The 18892-nt window shown below is 40.2% G+C and overlaps 1 pseudogene; it reads left to right on the forward strand.

Moving 5' to 3' along the window:
* The first annotated feature begins 17091 nt into the window (after positions 1–17091).
* On the forward strand, positions 17092–18421 carry LOC150021239 (keratin, type I cytoskeletal 18 pseudogene; annotated as a pseudogene).
* The last annotated feature ends 471 nt before the right edge of the window (positions 18422–18892 follow it).

Consider the following 18892-nt stretch of genomic DNA (forward strand, 5'->3'; position numbering starts at 1 on the left):
AGGGAAACAAGGACAGTCAGTCACCTATAAAGGAAAGCACATTTGATTAGCATCAGACTACTCAGCAGGAGCTCTACAAGCTAGGAGAGATTAGAATCAAATATTCATACTACTGAAAGAGAGAAATTACCAGCCAAGAGTAATATGTCCAACTAAGCTATCTTTAGATATGAAGGAGAAATATTTCCCCAGACATAAAGAAGCTGAAGCAATTTACCACCAGAAGACCTATAATACAGGAAATACTCAAGGGAGTTATTTTATCTGAAACAAAGAACAAAGAACACAAAACTATGAGTAAATCACCAACCAGCAGACAGAAGCAGGATATTACAACCCTTTTTCAGAATAGAGAACTATACACTTAAATATCACATAAAGGTTAAAGGCGGTAGAAACATTAAAAAGAGAGAGAAAAGATAACGTCTACTACAATTTGGAAATAAACTCAGAGCACAAATAAGGATAATTTGTAACAAAACAAAACAAAAAACATAAAAAGGGCAGCGGTAAAGGTTTGAATTTCAAAGAGAAATAGAAATAAGATGCATTCAGAAGAAAAAGGACTGTTGTAGATATAAAATTCACTTCTGCATAAACCTGAAGGTAACCACACACACACACACACATATGAGAAACATAACTTAAAAAAAGAGAAAACAGAGGAAAAAATTATTGGGCATCACCAAACTGAACAGATGGAAACAGAAGGGAAAAGGAACAATGGAGGCACTAAGCTACTAGAAAACAAAAGATAAATTCTTGTATATAAATAATTACCCTAAATTTAAATGGACTGAACTCACTAATAAAAAGTCACAGAGTAGTAGATTCGGATCATAAAACAAAACCCATTTATGTGCTACCTTCACAAGACAGATCTCAGTTGCAGAGACAAATATAGACTCAAAGTGAAAGGGTGAGAAATGATCCTCCAAGTAAATGGCATCCAGAAGAAAGCAGGTGTAGCCATATTACATTTACTGAAATAGATTTCAAAATTAAAATGGTAAGAGACAAAGATGGACATTATATAATGATAAAGGGGCCACTACATCAAGAAAACATAACACTTCTCAATATATATGCACCAAATCAGGAGATGGAAATATAAAAACCAACACTAAAAGAAATAAAGGAAGAAACTAACAAAAATGCAGTCATAGTAGGGATACTAAATACCCCATTGACAGCTCTAGATATGTTATCCAAGCAGAAAATTAGTAAAGAAATATTGACCTTAAATGACACATTAGGCCAAATGGGCATAGTTGACATGTACAGGGCCTTTCATCTCAGAACACTAAATTATCCATTCTTCTTCAGTGCACATGACACATTCTCAAGGACAGACCATATCTTGGGACACAATACTAGCCTTAACAAATTTAAGAAAATTGAAATCATACCAAGCATATTCTCTGACCACAATGGTGTGAAAGTAGAAATCAACTGTAATAATGAAGTGGTAAAAGACCACAAATGTGTAATGATTAAACAACATGCTGCTAAAAAACAATTGAGTCAAAGAAGAAACAAAAGTTGAGATCAAAAGATATTGAGAAAAAAATGAAAATGATAATACAACATATCAAAAGTTTTGGGATGCAGTAAAAGCAGTAACAAAAGGGAAACTTATATCATGACAGGCCTATATCAAGAGACAAGAAAAACCCCAAATAAACATCCTAACGTTACATCTTAAAGAACTAGAAAAAAGAAGAATGAAAGCAGTCGAAGTCTGCAGAAGACAGAAAATAGTAAGAACTATAGAAGAATTAAATGAAACAGAGAACAGAAAGACTATACAGCCCTGGCTGGTGTGGCTCAGTGGATTGAGCACTGGCCTGCAAACCAAAGGGTTGCTGGTTTGATTCCCAGTCAGGGCTCATGCCTAGGTTGAGGACCAGGTCCCCAGTTGGCATGGCAGTCCACATGAGAGGCAACCACACATTGATGTTTTTCTCCCTCTCTTTCTCCCTCCTTTGCCCTGTCTCTAAAAATAAATTAATAAATAAATAAAAATTTAAGAAAATATAAAATTGATAAACTTCTGGCTGGATTCACTAAGGAAAAAAGATAAAAGACTCAAATAAACAAAATTACAAATTAAAGAGTAGAAGGCACCACAGAAATACAAAGGATCATACAGGAGTGCTATTAAAGACTATATGACACCAATTTCAATAACCCAGAGGAAATGGACAAGTTCCTATAAATATATAACTATCCTAGACTGAATCATGAAGAATTAGAAAATCTATATAGACCAATCAACAGTGAGAAAATAGAAACAACCATCAAAAACCTCATTTATAACTGGTTCTTTTTTATGGTTTCTGTATCTTTGCTTAAGTTCTCACTGGGTTCATTGAGCATTCTTTTCATTTATCCTCACCCGAGGACATTTCTTCATTGTTTTTAGAGAGAGTGTGGAGGGAGAGAAAGGGAGAAGGAGAGGGAGAGGGAGAGAGAGAGATTGGTTGTTTCCCATATGTGCCTTGACTAGGGATCAAACCCACAACTTGTGTATGGGCCCTGACCAGGATTCGAACTTGTAACTTTTTGGTCTACGGGACATCACTCCAACCAACTGAGTCACAGCAGCAGCCAGGGCTCATTAAGCATTCTTATAACCACTGGTTTAACCTCTGTATCTGCTTGATTTCTTGCCTCAATTTTGTTTAGTTCTTTTTCTGCAATTGTGTCCTTTTCTTTAATTTGGGACACATTTCTTGGCTTCATCATTTTAGCTGCGTCTATGGGTTTTTCTATGTATTAGGTAGGTCTGCTGAATTTCCCAGTCTTGGTTGGGTAGTCTTGTGTATTAGGTGTCCTGTGGAACCCTGTGGCACAGTTTCCCTGGTCACATGAGCTGGGTGTCCCTTGTGTGTGCACACTTGTGTAGTAGTTGAATCTTGATTGCTGTTGGCACATCAGTGAGTAGATTCAACCCCCAAGGCTGGTACTCTGGGCTAAGGCATCTGGTGTGGAGCTGGGATCCCTCACTCTTCAGGGGCAATCTCCCTGGCTGCGATATCCCTCCTGATTCTTACCTGCTGCACACAGGGGTGGAAGCAGCTGGTTTCACTCACCCATCTTTCCTACCAGTATTGACATGACTTCTTCTTCATATCCCTAATTATAGGAGTTTGCTTCACCTAGTCTTCCGATGGTTCTCAAGGGTGGTTGTTCTATAATTTAGTTCTAATTTTGATATGGTCCTGGGAGGAGCCAAGCACAGTGTTTACATACTCCACCATCTTGTTCAGTAGTCCCAGGTGGGGGCTAGTTTTGATGCCAACCTCTTAAGTTTGTTCTGACCCCAGGTGAACTCTTCCTAGCTCTTTTCCTGGTTTTAATACAGTATTTGTCTACAGTTTAGTGTATTGGTCTCATAGAGCTATTAGACTTGTCTTGATTACCACCAAAATCACTGTTTTTGAGAGAGTACTCAGGCTTGAACTTTGCCACATTCTATTTCAAATGAACTCAGTTCTTGAAGGAGACCTTTGAAATTATCTCTTCTTATGTGATACCTCTTCCTCTGAGAAAAAGCCACTGCTCTGAGAACTGAGTGGGTTTAGTCCTGTTGAGAGACTATTTCTATTTACTCTTGTTCCAAGAATGTAACTCTTCAAGGTGCCAGTACAAGGCTTTTCCCAAGATCTCCTTTTATATATGGGTCCTGAACTCCAATCCTCCCATCTCATCTCCTCATTCCCATGAGTCAGTCTAAAACACTGCTCAGTTTGTCCACTTCTGAGCTGTCTCATTAGGAATCAGTAAACGCACTGAAGAGAAAAGCAGTACCTGAAGCTGAACTCGTCTATTTTGACTTTTATTTTTTCCTGGATTCAAGCTTGCACAAATCTTCATTTCTTATTACTTAGGTAGTTCTCAAATGTGCCTTCACATTGATTTATGTACTTTATTCTGTGCAGCTGTTTTTTAATTATTTTTTTAATATATATTATTTCATTTTATTGTTGTTCAATTACAGCTGTCACAATTTTTCCCCTGTTGCTCTCCCCTGCCCCACCCACTCCTGTGCAGCTGTTTTCAAACAGGGAAGATTGTTCTAAAGCAACTGGTTGTACCATTGCCAGAAATAAAAACTCCACTCAAAAGTTTAGCTCTTCATCTTGAGTTTCTGAACTATTTGGGGGAGGAGTTTTCCCTCCTCAAAGTAGAATCACTTTTCACCAGGCTTACAAAATTTGAAGAAGAGAACATTGACCTCTTTGCGCTGCTAGAGATCTCCTTGATTGGAATCAGATCTGTGACCCCAACCTCGGTTTGACTTGCCCAGATTCCCATTCTACATTTTTTCTTCTATTTTTCAGTATAGAAAAGATTTGAGAACATTTGCACCAAATGAAGAGGCCGAAAGGATAATCCAAGCATCAGCTGATATATTAGTTTGCAGGGTTGCCATAACAAAGTACTGCAGACTGATTTGCTAAAAAAATGTAAATTTATTTTCTAACAGTTCTGGAAGATAAGAGTCCAAGGTCAAAGTGTTGACAGGATAGGTTTCTGCTGAGGCCTCTCTCCTTGGCTTATAAATGGCCATCTTCTCCCTGTATCTTCATATAGTCTTTCATCCCTATACGTTTGGGTGCAAATTTACTCTTCTTATAAGGCCACCAGTCATATTGAATTAGGGCCTACCATAAGCACCTGATTTGAACTGATTTCTTTAATGACACTATCTAGAAACACAGTCACATTCTGAGATTCTGGGAGTTAAGGCTTCATCATAAGAATTTTAAGGGGCACAATTGAGCCCATGGTAAGTGAGGATCTTGGCTCTCAAAGAGAAATATCCATTCTATACATTGGAGGCTATTAAAATATAGCTCCTACAGACCCTTCAGGAAATGGCTATTAAACCACCACACTCAGAAATAAAGTGAAGAAACATTGTTCCGGGGAATGTCAAGGGATTCTCATTGTTAAAGTTCCTGAGACTGCCATACTTCTGGCCCTGTGAAAGGCCTGGGTGTTCAGCACTCCCTTGAATAAAATGAGATATCTCAGTAGTTTTCAAAAACTATCTTTTTAAACTTAATTACTTAAACTTACATAATAGCATATTTACTTAACATATATTTATCAAACATTTACTATATGATTTTACATAGTTTAAAGCAGGCATTGTGGTTATTACAAAAAAACAAAGCAAACAAAAAACCAAAAATCCACTAGTCCATGTGCCCTATCTTCAAAGGGCATATAATCTAGCTGGAGAGACACCAAAAACCTAAACTGTTACATGGAATGCTGAGAGTCATCTTTACAAAAAAGCCATACTATCCTCTAAGTCCGCGATTTTCAACGGGTACGCTGAAGAATTTTTTTAAATGCAATACCTGACTATTTAGTCAGGGGCACTGACCTCTTCTCCCTTAGATTTTCAAATGAAAAAATGATGACAAACAACACAACAATAGCCATCTGGTGTGAACGAATCAAAATTATACCTTTTCTTTTTTGTTAAATCAGCAAAAAATATACTTTTTGGTGTGTCACAGAATTTCAGTAATTAGCTTATGTGTGCTATGAGATGAAAAAGGTTGAAAATTGCTGCTTTTAGTTATAACTATCTTAGCACATGTATTATATTGCCAAAGCAAACATAAGGATTACTGAAATGTAAGGTAGAAAAATCAAGACTACATTAAATTCAATTAAAAATAGCTGGATTTTCAGCAAGATCAATCATTTATAATATAGTTTATTTATTTATTTATTTATTTATAAAAAATTGTGCTGGAGTTCTTTGTAGTTTTCTTTGAGCTTGTTGAGCTCATTGGGCTCCCCTATAATCCATGTTTTGAATTCCATGTCTGATAGTTTGCTTTCCTCTATTTTATTTAGCACTCTTCCTGAGGATTTCTCCTTTCCTTTTGATGGGGGTTGTTTCTCTGTCTCCCCATTTTTGTGACTTTTCTTGTTTGTTGCTGCTTCCTGTATTCTATAATATAGATATTTAAAACAGCAGCTAAAAGTAAAATTTGACTGCAAAATAGAGGTTATAATGATTCTAATAACCGGTGCTGCATTCTTATGTGACTTCCAGTACAAGAACAATTTCTTTTATCATATATCTAAGGCATGAGAGTAAACAAAGTTTATAGAAAATTTTTTTCTGGAAACATCTTGGCCATCTAGTTCTTTTGACTGATTTGTAATATTTTACAACTCTGGAGAAAACAGAATAAAATGCTGTCACTACATAATTTCTTGTAAAATTGTAATTGAAGAAACATATAAATAAGTATGTGTTTATAATAGTGCTCTTTTAGAATGAAAAGTAAAAAAGATTTTTAAATGAAAGTACAAATATTTGAGCAAGTATATTAGTTTTTTTCTTATTTTTCCACTTTATATATTAAAAAATAAATACATAGAATCTATCCCCCAAATGCAATATTATGGCACCACCTACTGGAAATTTAGAAGACTCACAGCGGTCAAGTTTTTCCAGTGTACCCTTCCTTGACTACAGGCATTTAAAAAATTATCAATAAAGTGATCAAAGAAATGTCCAGTATACACACTGATGAAGGCATAGAGAAATTTTACAAAATAGTTAGCAAATTTTTATGTTAGGGGAGCCTATATTTAAACCATTTCCATTTTGAGTACTATTAACAGATGATCTAATTTGGGGTAATGAAACTGAGAATATACTTATTTACTACCTAGAACATCAATTTGTAAACCTATAACGAGAGATAATTGCTTAGAAGAAGAATTTGGTTCTATTTTTTTCATCAATCTGCCTGAGAAACCTAATTAAATCTAATTGGGTAAATGTGTCACAGATTGGTTTTTCTGGAAGCCCACACTGAGGCAGAGTTGGTGTGCAGAAAAGGGATCTGTGGAAACAACAGGAAAATCTCGGCTTGATAGAGAAAGAGAACAACTGTGAGCATAACACCCATGGTCAACCCAGTGTTGAACTCTACATCATATACAACTCTGCATCGGCCCGAATGGACTGACCTTTACTCCATGCATCAATGGGATCCCCGATGTGCGAACTCCAGGAAGGGCGTGTCCTTCAGTGAATCAGCCTTCTGTCCTGAGGGGGACCCTGAAGGACCTCCCTGTAAATCGCCCCCTTGAAAAGGGATCTGGGTGGCTCTTCTCTGTGTCTACCTGAACGTGGGATTACAGAGAGACTGTAAAGACATTTTAAGGCCACATTTATAGAAACATTTAATCCTTCTACCTTTCTAAAATTCTTTCCCTTCTATGCATAACTGTCTTCAAAGCCAAGTCAAATTCTTTCCCTGCATCAACATTTGAAAGAATCTTTTATGCAGATTTCTGTGAATGTTCATATTTACCTCTTGGTCATGGCTTATATAAAATCATTTTAAAAGTCAGGTTTTGAGAGATCCAAGATGGTGGGGGAGTAAGTGGAAGCTACACTAACCTCTTCCCAGGACCAGTCTGGATTTACAACTTAATTTTGGAGAAATCATCTGGAATAACCAACCGAACACTAGCTGGAAAGAAGTCTTATAACCACGGAGAGACAGAAAAGGCCGCTACATCACAACTTGACCAGTAGGGAGTGCGGAGACGCGGAAGGGCTGGCTGGGCTCACACGAGTGGCAGCTGAAGGGACTGAGAAACAGCTCAGCAGCCAGGGATTCCCCCTGAGAAGGGCAGGGTCTAAACCCCGAGCTGGGATTCCCAGCCTACAGCAACAGAGTGGAAAGTAAAATAGTATCAGCTGTGAAAAGCGAAAAGCCACAGGGTTTCTTGCTAGCCAGAGAGAAACAGCTGGAGAAAAAGAGCTCTTAAGTGGATCACATACGAAAATATTTTGGCCACCACTTACCCTGGGCTCAACCAGAGGGAAGGCAGAGAGGACTGGAGACACTTGGGGAGAGTTTGGCACGGTGGCTTTGAGGGGAGAACTGGAGGAGCAGCCGACTGGGTCCCAGTGCTGACTCATCCCCAGTACTGTGGGTAGACCATTCCCCTCCAAGTGGCGTCAGCCTGAGGGGAAGCAAAAGCCCTGCCTACAGGAATTAAGCTGCCACACCCACGGTCCTTAAGCCTGACAGCTAATCACAGATTGAATAAATTGACAATTAAAGAAGACAGACAACAACAGTAGATCCCTGGAAGTCTCCAACAGGCTGCCTAGGCCAGACTGGTACATGATCTGATGCCACCAGGGGCAGATCCAGGAAGTGCAGATCATTCCAAGAAGCACCAACAAACAATAGGAGTCACAAAAATGGGGAGACAGAGAAACAACCTCCCATCAAAAGGAAAGGGAGAATCCCCAGAAAGAGTGCTAAATGAAATAGAGGGAGCGAACTATCAGATATGAAATTGAAAGCATGCATTATGGAGAAGCTCAATGAGCTCAGCGGAAACTACAAAGAACTCCAGGGAAACTACAAGGAACTCCAGAAAAACTACAAGGAACTCACAGAGAATTACACGAGCATGAAAAAGGACATAGAAGCTATCAATGAGAACCAGGAGGAAATGAAGAATACGATCTCTGAATTGAAGAACACAGTAGAAGGAATTAAAAGCAGGCTAGAGGAAGCAGAAGATCGGATCAGCGAGCTGGAGGACAACCTACACAAAAACTCCCAGACAATGCAACAAAATGAAAAAAGACTGAACAAGACTGAAGAGGTTCTAAGACAGCTGCAGGACAACATGAAACGTAATAATATCCGTATCATAGGAATTCCAGAAGGAGAAGAAGAAGAGCAAGGGATAGAAAACCTCTTTGAAAAACTAATGACAGAAAACTTCCCTCACATGAGGAGAGAAAGAGTCATGCAAGTCCAGGAAGCACAGAGGGTCCCAATGAAGATGAACCCCAACAGGCCCACCTCAAGACACATCATAATTAAAATGGCAACATTCAAAGACAAAGAGAGGATCCTAAAAGCAGCAAGAGAGAAACAACTAATAACATACAAGGGAGCTCCAATAAGGCTATCATCAGATTTCTCAGCAGAAACACTACAAGCCAGAAGGGAATGGCAAAAAATATTACAAGCAATGAAAAACAAAGGCCTACAACCTAGAATACTATACCCAGCAAAGCTCTCATTCAAAATGGAGGGTGAAATAAGGAGCTTCCAAGACAAAAGAAGGCTAAAAGAATACATCTCCACCAAACCAGCATTGCAAGAGATGCTAAAGGGTCTGCTTCAAGAAGACAAAGAAACAGAGAGAGACAGAGAAGAACACGAGTACAAAGGGGAAAAATGACAATGAATAAGTACTTATCAGTAATAACCTTAAATGTAAATGGATTAAACGCTCCAATTAAAAGACATAGGGTAGCTGAATGAATTAGAAAGAATGACCCACATATAGGCTGTCTACAAGAGACCCACCTTAGAACAAAAGATCTATACAGATTGAAAGTAAAGGGATGGAAAAAAGTATTTCAAGCAAATGGACATGAAAAAAAGCCGGGGTAGCAATATTTATATCAGACAAAACAGATTCCACAGCAAAGTCCATAAAAAGAGACAAAGAAGGGCATTTCATAATACTTAAGGGAAAAATCCATGAAGAAGATATAACCCTTATAAATATATATGTGCCCAAATTAGGAGCACCCAAATATATAAGGAAAATTTTGAAAGACTCCAAGAAAGATATAGACAGCAACACACTCACAGTGGGGGACTTTAACACCCCATTGTCAACAATGGACAGATCTTCGAAGCAAAGAAACACCAAAGATATTGAGGCACTGAACAACACTCTAGATCAAATGGACTTAGTCGATATAGAAGTTTTCACCCCAAAGAAGCAAAATATACATACTTCTCAAGTGCACATGGAATATTTTCAAAGATAGACCACATGGTAGGACACAAAACAAGCCTTAACAAATTCAAGAAAATGGAAATTATATCAAGCATCTTCTCAGATCACAATGGCTTAAAATTGGAAATCAACCTCAAGGAAAAAACTCAAAAACATTCAAACTCATGGAGAATGAATAACATGCTATTAAATAATGAATGGGTTAACAATGACATCAAGGTAGAAATCAAAAAGTTTCTGGAAACTAATGATAATGAACACACAACAACCCAAAACCTATGGGATACAGCGAAAGCAGTCCTAAGAGGAAAGTTCATAGCAATACAGGCCTACCTAAAAAAGCTAGAAGAATATCTAATAAAAAATATAACCCTACAGCTACAAGAACTAGAGGAAGAACAACAAGCAAAGCCCAGATCAAGTAGAAGGAAGGAAATCATCAAGATAAGAGCACAATTAAATGACATAGAGTCTAAACTAACAATTCAAAAGGTCAAAAAAGTAGGAGCTGGTTCTTTGAAAAGATAAATGAAATTGACAAGCCTTTAACCAGGCTCATCAAGAAAAAAAGAAAGAGGACCCAAATAAATGAAATCAGAAACGAAAGAGGAGAAATCACAACTGATACCACAGAAATACAAAGGATTATAAGAAATTATTACGAACAACTGTATGGCAAGAAATTTGACAACCTAGAGGAAATGGACAAATTCCTGGAAACCTATAGTCTTCCCAAACTGAATCAAGAAGAAGCAGAAAGTCTGAATAGACCAATAACAGCTAGTGAAATTGAAGCAGTAATCAAAAAACTCCCGGCACACAAAAGCCCTGGACCGGATGGCTTCACAAGTGAATTCTACAAAACATTTAGGAAAGAACTAACTCCTATCCTCCTCAGACTATTCCAAAAGATACAAGAAGAAGGAAGACTGCCAAACTCATTCTATGAAGCCAGTATAACCCTAATTCCAAAACCAGGTCAAGACACAACAAAGAAAGAAAACTACAGGCCAATATCGCTGATGAACATAGATGCTAAAATCCTCAACAAAATATTGGCAAACCGGATCCAGCAACACATTAGAAAGATCATACGCCACGATCAAGTAGGATTCATCCCAGGGATGCAAGGATGGTTTAATATTCGCAAATCAATAAAAGTAATACACCACATAAACAAAATGAAAGACAAAAACCACATGATCATATCAATAGATGCAGAAAAAGCATTTGATAAAGTACAACACCCATTTATGATAAAAATTCTCAGCAAAATGGGAATAGAGGGAGCATACCTCAACATAATAAAGGCCATATATGAGAAACCTGAAGCCAACATCATACTCAATGGGCAAAAACTGAGAGCATTCCCCCTGATATCAGGAACAAGACAAGGATGTCCGCTCTCTCCACTCCTATTCAACATAGTCTTGGAAGTTCTAGCCACCGCAATCAGACAAGAAAGAGAAATAAAAGGCATCCAAATTGGAAAAGAGGAAGTAAAACTGTCATTATTTGCAGATGACATGATAGTGTACATAGAGAACCCTATAGACTCCACAAAAAACTACTCAACCTAATAAGTGAATTCAGCAAAATAGCAGGATACAAAGTCAATATTAAGAAATCAAAGGCATTTTTATACACCAACAATAAAAACTCAGAGATGGAAACTGAAAGAAAAATTCCATTTACCATAGCAACAAGAAAAATAAAATACCTAGGAATAAACTTAACCAAGGAGGTAAAAGACCTGTACTCAGAAAACTACATAACACTGAAGAAAGAAATTAAAGAAGATACAAATAAATGGAAGCATATACCATGCTCATGGATGGGAAGAATCAACATCATTAAAATGTCCATACTACCCAAAGCAATTTATAGATTCAATGCAATCCCTATTAAAATACCAGCAACATATTTTACAGACCTAGAACAAATACTTCAAAAATTTATATGGAATCAAAAAAGAACCCGAATAGCCACAGCAATTTTGAGGAAGAACACAGTAGGAGGAATCACAATACCAGATATCAAACTATACTACAAGGCCACGGTAATCAAAACAGTCTGGTACTGGCATAAAAACAGACATATAGATCAATGGAACAGAATAGAGAGCCCAGAAATAAACCCAGGTTCATATGGTCAACTAATATTTGACAAAGGGGGAAAGAACATCAAATGGAGTGAAAAGAGCCTCTTCAACAAATGGTGTTGGGAGAACTGGACAGGGACATGCAAAAAAATGAAACTAGACCACCAACTTACAACATACACCAGAATAAACTCAAAATGGATCAAAGACTTAAATGTAAGCCGTGATACCATAAAAGTCCTAGAGGAAAAAATAGGCAGGAAAATTTCAGATATCCCACGTAGCAACATTTTCACTGATATATCTCCTAAGGCAAGGGAAATAAAGGAAAGAATAAACAAATGGGACTACATCAAACTAAAAAGTTTCTGCTCAGCTAAAGAAAACATCAGCAAGATGAAAAGGAAACCAACCATATGGGAAAATATATTTGCCAATGACATCTCAGACAAGGGATTGATCTCCAAAATATATAAAGAACACATACGACTCAACACCAAGAAGACAGACAACCCAATTAAAAAATGGGCAAAGGACCTGAACAAACACTTCTCCAAAGAAGACATACAGAGGGCCCATAGACATATGAAAGTATGCTCAACATCACTAGCCATCAGAGAGATGCAAATAAAAACCACAATGAGATACCACCTCACACCAGTCAGAATGGCCATCATCAACAAATCAACAAACAACTTGTGCTGGAGAGGATGCGGAGAAACGGGAACCCTGGTGCCTTGCTGGTGGGAATGCAGACTGGTGCAGCCACTATGGAAAACAGTTTGGAATTTCCTCAAGAAACTAAAAATGGAACTGCCTTTTGAACCAGCAATTCCATTGCTAGGATTATATCCGAAAAATCCTGAAACACCAATTCAAAAGAACCTATGCACTCCAATGTTCATAGCAGCACTATTTACAATAGTCAAGTGCTGGAAACAACCTAAATGCCCATTTGTAGATGAGTGGATCAAAAAACTGTGGTACATTTACACAATGGAGTTCTATGTAGCAGAAAGAAAGAAGGAACTTCTACCATTTGCAACAACATGGATGGAACTAGAGAGAATTATGCTTAGCGAAATAAGCCAGGCAACGAAAGAAAAATACCTTATGCTGTCACCTATTATAGGAAACTAATGAACAACACAAATGAGCAAAATTGAACCAGAGCTATGTAAACAAGAAGTAGACTAACTAACAAGGGGGGAGGGGGGGAGGGAAGAGGGAGAGAAGGAGGTAAGAAGGGGAAGTGTCAAGTCAAAGAACATGTATAAATGACACACGGACATGGACAACTGAGTGGGGACTAAACGTGGGGGAAGGGAGGGGCATGGTGCAGGGAATCAAGAGGGGGAAAAAAGTGAGACAACTGTAATGGAAAAACAAACAAAAATTTGTTTTAGTGGGGGAAAAATGAAAATATGAAGAATGGAAATGCCAGTTCAGTGAATATTATGACAAAGATTTTCCTTCACGTTGTATATTTTTCTCCCTATTTGATGTCTCCAGAGTTTGGCATTCTAAACAAGTAGGTAATGACTTAAGTTTCTTTGCATAGAACTAATAAGACCAGTTGTTAATAGAGGTTCATTTTTTTTGACCAAGTCTTTGACTGGAATGTCAAGCCTAAAGGAGACATACTTGGGCTCAGGTTGTTACAAAAAAGCCCTGAGGAACTGGGAATGACTTTCAAATGTAATAAAAGCCCGAGAGATAAAAGGCCTGCTACCATGGTTGGTTGTGTGGTCCGCAGCAATCTCTCCAGGGAAGGAACGAAGGTTGCTTTCCTGAAAGATGGCTAGAAGGGACCTTAAGGCACAATGGAAAACCAGAAAGACTTGGAAAGGACAGGTGTGTACAGGCAAGGATGAATGCCAGGAATGTGGCCCAGCTTCTGTGCCCTGAAGAGCAGACTGAGGGTCACCCTAAATGTTCCTTGCGTAAGTTCCAGCAAGGCAGAACTAAAGATCATAAGTGATCATTTTCTGCTCTTGTTATGTTTATGCAAATGAACAGGATAAATTAAAAATGGGCTTAATGTAGTCCCTTTAAAGACAAGGAGGGTAATCTTAGGGAGAAAAATCACTATTCAAGGAAAATCACAATGATCAGTAGTAGACTGTAAAGTAGGGCAGCTAACCATCTTAAAAGTTTCTTTTCATTTAAAATATGGTTTCACTTAAAAATTAAACCATGTCTGTGATATCACCAAAGAGATTCAAGTTGCAGGCAAGTAGAATGTCAAGTGTCTTGCAATTGGATGTCTTCCCAATAAGACAGTCTTACAGATTTAAAGACTTGTTTGTTGGTTATGTTACATAAATTAACATGTGTTTTCTGTTTTCAAAGGGCATAAGCCTATGACTGCATTACCTGAGTGATAGTCTGTACGCATAAGCCTCACTTAATCCTTTCTGCAGCGCTGCCTCCTGAGACTCAATGGTTTGGCTGAACTAAATGGCTGGGTTGGTGAAGAATGGGGTGGTCTGTGGGCTTCACTTTAAAACTGGTTTCTCTTTTCTATCCTAATGGCTTGGACAGAAAGGGCCCAGAGGTCTGAGAGGGGGGAAACATAAACTATTTCCCTCAGCCCAAACTAAATATAATGGGCAAAAGGGTTTTGGACAGGTGAGATGTGCCTACCACACCTTCCTCCAAAGAAGCCCTTTTTTTTTTTTTCCCTAATGTGGAACATTGAAAAATTAATCCCTGCCTTTTGTCATCTAGTAGTTATGGATTGAATGATGTCTTTTAACCCTTTTCGCCAAATCTGTTGCCCCCAGAACACAACAAGGATGCCAGCCTGTTAAACCAAGCACGCCATTGTCCGGAGACAGTCAACTGACCTGGAGTCTGCACAATCCTTCCCCATGTGGGAAGGCCACCCTCCCCTCCACACCCCCACTATTATTAGGGATTTCTGGACCCAAGGGTAGGTAGGACGATGACCATGTCCAGCTTGAAGCAGCTAGAGGAGCTTGAGACCTTCGCCCATTGTCCTTTACAAGATTACAAAGGGTCTTAACATCTGAGAGGGATAGTTATTTTTTACGAACCATGGGTATGGACTTGGGGGGGATTGCTGGGGGAGATGCTGGGTGGAGGGGAGTAAAGGGGAGAAAATTGGAACTATTATAACAATATAATCAATAAAGAAAAGCTGGAAAAAAAATAAAAATAAATAAAAAATAAAATGAACGACCTAAAAAAAAAAAAAAAAGTCAGGTTTCTGAGGACCAACACTTCTCATTTTCTATTTCCTGTCTTTCTGGTTGCAAGTTGCTTGACCACAAAGAATTTGAATTTGCTACTGTCAGATTTTGAACTGCTGTCCTTGCTACTGCAAATGAAAAGTTCTCATCTTGAGATTTTTCAGAATACGCATGCAAAGTAAATTGTAGCCACAAATCTATATCCCCAGATAAGCACCTTGTAATTGTGAATTACTTCCTCCAGAGGAAAAGATGAAAAATATATGTTTCTTTTCTGTCTTCCCTGAGTGAGTTTTCTGTTTCCTGATGCTTTGTCTTTTTGCCTGTGTCCTAGATATAATGTAATGTTCTTTCTCCTGCCTACTGGCCAGAATTGTTTTATGGGCCCAAAGATCCAGTTACAGTGAGACGAGAAGCTTTTACATTAAAAAAGTGTGAAGATCTAGTCAAGATGGTGGCATAGGCAGACACGGCACACCTCTTCACACAACCACATCAAAATTACAACTAAAATATAGGACAACCATCAGCCAGAACCATCAGAAATCGAGTTGAATGAAAATCTGACAAAAATGAAATTAAGAAACCACATCCATCAAGATGGGTAGGAGGGGTGCAGAGGTGGAACAGACTGTTCTCTCACTTATGTGGGGTGGATATAAATTTGGGAGGGATATCTCAGGAGTGAGGAGTCCCAGCTCCACACCAGGCCTCTCAGCCTAGGGCTCCAGTGCCAGGAAGATAAGTCCCCATAACATATAGCTGCAAAAACCAGTGGGAATTGAGTTGGTGGAAGAAACTCCTGGAGCCCCAAACAGCTCCTCTTAAAGAACCCACACATGGACTTACCTATTCAGACTCACCCTTCTGAGCTCCAGCCCTGGGGTAGTGGCTTGAAAGGCACCAGTGATATACAGGGAGAAACTGAAGTGTCTGGCATCAAGGCAAGCAGAGGCCACTGTCCCTTTTCTGAACCCTCCCCCCATTAAGCTGGCAAGCTGGTGTCATACCTAAGACTCCAACAGCCTGGCTAACTCTGTTTCACCTGCCTTGGAGATCCCCAGACACTCTGCCCCCTTCAAACTCCTGGGACTGCCCAACTGCTTTTCCATATGAATGACTAGTCTTGGCTTATGCTTCACAACTTCCTAAAGCTTATCAAACCAGCAATAGGTGGCTTCAGTGAGCTCAAGATCTGGCACTGGCATCAGCCAGCTTAGATTGACAACTTGGCTTCACCTGGGAATCTCTAAGCCCAGCACAAGTAGAAGCCATCTCAGATTGCTTTATAGCTCAGGTAGGGTGCCCTGGGCAAAACACAGGTGGGGACTGACCTTGGCCTGCACCAGTCAGGAAACCTCAGGGCCAGCACACCCAGTGGACAGCTACAGACCAGGTCAGAGCACCACCACCCTATACCTGCACAGCTGATTCTCCACGGAGGGCAGAGGTTGGTGGTCAGTGGTCACAACCAGTCCTTACAGCTGACTGGCCTGGATAAACCCCTCCCGCTGATCTGCTAACAGCAACCAGGGACCAACTACAAGAGGAGGGTGTACTCAGCCCACACAAAAGGTGCACCTTGAGTACACAGATTAGGTGATAGTGGAGGCTGTGCCACTGGACCTATAGGACACCTACTGCATTACGCCATACTACTAAGACACGGAGTCAAAGAAGCTCTACCTAATACATAGAAACAAACACAAGGAGGTTGCCAAAATGAGGGGCAAAGAAATGTAGCCCAAATGAAAGAACAGAACAAAACCCCAGAAAAAGAACTAAGCGAAATGGAGACAGCCAGCCTTATAGATGCAGAGTTCAAAACACTGATGATCGGGATGCTTAGAGAAATGATTGAATATGGCCACAAAATAAAGGGAGAAGTGAAGGTTATACAAAGTGAAATAAAGAAAAATATACAGACCGCAGCTTCAACCTGAGTCTCGGCTTCTCGCCTTTCTCCCTGAGCAACATGAGCTTCAGCACACGCTCCAGCTTCTCCACAAACTACCGGAGCCTGGGCTCCATGCAGTCTCCCAGTCACTGGGTCCGGCTGGCCAGCAATGTGGCCAGCGTCTATGCAGGTGCCGGGGGCTTGGGCTCCCGGATCTCGGTGTCCCACTCCACCAGCATGCGGGGCAACTGGGGATCCAGGGGCCTGGCTGCAGGGATAGCCGGGGGTCTGGCAGGCATAGGGGGCATCTAGAGCGAGAAGGAGACTATGCAATGCCTGAATGACTGCCTGGCCTCCTACCTGGAGAGGGTGAGAAGTCTGGAGGCTGAAAATTGGAGACTGGAGAGCAAAATCCGGGAACACCTAGAGAGGAAGGGACCCCAGGCCAGAGACTGGGCGCCTTATTTCAAGATCATCGAGGACCTGAGGGTTCAGATCTTTGCAAATTCTGTGGACAATGCCCGCATCGTTCTGCAGATTGACAATGCCCATCTTGCTGCTGATGACTTCAGAGTCAAGTATGAGACGGAGCTGGCCATGCGCCAGTCTGTGGAGAATGACATCAATGGGCTCCGAAAGCTCATTCATGACACCAACATCACTCGGCTGCAGCTGGAGGCAGAGATCAAGACTCTCAAGGAGGAGCTGATCTTCATGAAGAAGAACCATGAGGAGGAAATAAATGGTCTACAAAACCAGATTGCCAACTCTGGGCTGACTGTGGAGTTGGATGCCCCCAAATCTCAGGACCTCAGCAAAATCATGGCGGACATCTGGGCCCAGTATGACGAGCTGGCTCGGAAGAACCGAGAGGAGCTAGACAAGTACTGGTCCCATCAGATTGAGGAGAGCTCCACAGTGGTCAGCTCGCAGACCTCTGAGATAGGAGCTGCTGAGATGACACTCACGGAGCTGAGACGTACGGTCCAGTCCTTGGAGATTGACCTGGACTCAATGAGAACTCTGAAAGCCAGTTTGGAGCACAGCTTGAGGGAGGTGGAGATGCGCTATGCCATGCAGATGGAGCAGCTCAATGGGATCCTGCTGCACCTGGAATCAGAGCTGGCCCAGACCCGGGCAGAGGGGCGGCGCCAGGCCCAGGAGTATGAGGCCCTGCTGAACATCAAGGTCAAGCTAGAGGCTGAGACTGCCACCTACCGCTGACTACTGGAAGAAGGGGAGGACTTCGATCTTGTTGACGCCCTGGACAACAGCCACTCCTTACAAACCATCCAAAAGACCACCACCCGCAGGATTATGGACAGAAAAGTGATGTCGGAGGTCAACGACACCAAAGTTTTGAGGCGTTAAAGGCAGCAGAAGTAGGGGATCTTTTTGCGGGGCAGGAGGCCAATAAAAAGTTCAGAGTTAATTAAAAAAAGAAAAAGAAAAGAAAAATATTCAGGGAATGAACAGTGATGGGAAGGAAGCTGGGATTCAAATGGACATTCACCCAGAAGAGAAAGAAGAAACAAGAATTGAAAAAAATGAAGAGAGGATTAGAAACCTCTGGGACAACTTTAAATGTACCAACATCTGAATCATAGGGGTGCCAGGAGGAGAAGAGAAAGAGCAAGAAATCAAAAACTTATTTGATAAAATAATGAAAGAAAACTTCCCTAATTTGGCAAAGTAAATAGACATACAAGCCCAGGAAGCACAGAGAGTTTCAAACAAGTTAGACCCAAAGAGGACCACACCAAGACACATCATAATTAAAATGCCAAAGGCTAAAGAGAGAATCTTAAAAGCAGCAAGATAAAAGAAATGAGCTATCTACAA

Source organism: Furipterus horrens, unplaced genomic scaffold, assembly GCF_987537825.1.
Source record: "Furipterus horrens unplaced genomic scaffold, mFurHor1.1.pri manual_scaffold_1, whole genome shotgun sequence".
NCBI lineage: Eukaryota > Metazoa > Chordata > Mammalia > Chiroptera > Furipteridae > Furipterus > Furipterus horrens.